Source organism: Uranotaenia lowii, chromosome 2, assembly GCF_029784155.1.
Source record: "Uranotaenia lowii strain MFRU-FL chromosome 2, ASM2978415v1, whole genome shotgun sequence".
NCBI classification, from domain to species: Eukaryota; Metazoa; Arthropoda; class Insecta; order Diptera; family Culicidae; genus Uranotaenia; species Uranotaenia lowii.
Window position 1 is genome coordinate 31,400,589 of NC_073692.1, and position 2,645 is coordinate 31,403,233.

Below are 2,645 nucleotides of genomic sequence, written 5' to 3' on the forward strand. Positions count from 1 at the left end.
AATGACAAAAATGACAAAAATGACAAAAATGACAAAAATGACAAAAATGACAAAAATGACAAAAATGACAAAAATGACAAAAATGACAAAAATGACAAAAATGACAAAAATGACAAAAATGACAAAAATGACAAAAATGACAAAAATGACAAAAATGACAAAAATGACAAAAATGACAAAAATGACAAAAATGACAAAAATGACAAAAATGACAAAAATGACAAAAATGACAAAAATGACAAAAATGACAAAAATGACAAAAATGACAAAAATGACAAAAATGACAAAAATGACAAAAATGACAAAAATGACAAAAATGACAAAAATGACAAAAATGACAAAAATGACAAAAATGACAAAAATGACAAAAATGACAAAAATGACAAAAATGACAAAAATGACAAAAATGACAAAAATGACAAAAATGACAAAAATGACAAAAATGACAAAAATGACAAAAATGACAAAAATGACAAAAATGACAAAAATGACAAAAATGACAAAAATGACAAAAATGACAAAAATGACAAAAATGACAAAAATGACAAAAATGACAAAAATGACAAAAATGACAAAAATGACAAAAATGACAAAAATGACAAAAATGACAAAAATGACAAAAATGACAAAAATGACAAAAATGACAAAAATGACAAAAATGACAAAAATGACAAAAATGACAAAAATGACAAAAATGACAAAAATGACAAAAATGACAAAAATGACAAAAATGACAAAAATGACAAAAATGACAAAAATGACAAAAATGACAAAAATGACAAAAATGACAAAAATGACAAAAATGACAAAAATGACAAAAATGACAAAAATGACAAAAATGACAAAAATGACAAAAATGACAAAAATGACAAAAATGACAAAAATGACAAAAATGACAAAAATGACAAAAATGACAAAAATGACAAAAATGACAAAAATGACAAAAATGACAAAAATGACAAAAATGACAAAAATGACAAAAATGACAAAAATGACAAAAATGACAAAAATGACAAAAATGGCAAAAATTACAAAAATTACAAAAATGACAAAAATGACAAAAATGACAAAAATGACAAAAATGACAAAAATGACAAAAATGACAAAAATGACAAAAATGACAAAAATGACAAAAATGACAAAAATGACAAAAATGACAAAAATGACAAAAATGACAAAAATGACAAAAATGACAAAAATGACAAAAATGACAAAAATGACAAAAATGACGAAAATGACAAAAATGACAAAAATGACAAAAATGACAAAAATGACAAAAATGACAAAAATGACAAAAATGACAAAAATGACAAAAATGACAAAAATGACAAAAATGACAAAAATGACAAAAATGACAAAAATGACAAAAATGACAAAAATGACAAAAATGACAAAAATGACAAAAATGACAAAAATGACAAAAATGACAAAAATGACAAAAATGACAAAAATGACAAAAATGACAAAAATGACAAAAATGACAAAAATGACAAAAATGACAAAAATGACAAAAATGACAAAAATGACAAAAATGACAAAAATGACAAAAATGACAAAAATGACAAAAATGACAAAAATGACAAAAATGACAAAAATGACAAAAATGACAAAAATGACAAAAATGACAAAAATGACAAAAATGACAAAAATGACAAAAATGACAAAAATGACAAAAATGACAAAAATGACAAAAATGACAAAAATGACAAAAATGACAAAAATGACAAAAATGACAAAAATGACAAAAATGACAAAAATGACAAAAATGACAAAAATGACAAAAATGACAAAAATGACAAAAATGACAAAAATGACAAAAATGACAAAAATGACAAAAATGACAAAAATGACAAAAATGACAAAAATGACAAAAATGACAAAAATGACAAAAATGACAAAAATGACAAAAATGACAAAAATGACAAAAATGACAAAAATGACAAAAATGACAAAAATGACAAAAATGACAAAAATGACAAAAATGACAAAAATGACAAAAATGACAAAAATGACAAAAATGACAAAAATGACAAAAATGACAAAAATGACAAAAATGACAAAAATGACAAAAATGACAAAAATGACAAAAATGACAAAAATGACAAAAATGACAAAAATGACAAAAATGACAAAAATGACAAAAATGACAAAAATGACAAAAATGACAAAAATGACAAAAATGACAAAAATGACAAAAATGACAAAAATGACAAAAATGACAAAAATGACAAAAATGACAAAAATGACAAAAATGACAAAAATGACAAAAATGACAAAAATGACAAAAATGACAAAAATGACAAAAATGACAAAAATGACAAAAATGACAAAAATGACAAAAATGACAAAAATGACAAAAATGACAAAAATGACAAAAATGACAAAAATGACAAAAATGACAAAAATGACAAAAATGACAAAAATGACAAAAATGACAAAAATGACAAAAATGACAAAAATGACAAAAATGAAAAAAATGACAAAAATGACAAAAATGACAAAAATGACAAAAATGACAAAAATGACAAAAATGACAAAAATGACAAAAATGACAAAAATGACAAAAATGACAAAAATGACAAAAATGACAAAAATGACAAAAATGACAAAAATGACAAAAATGACAAAAATGACAAAAATGACAA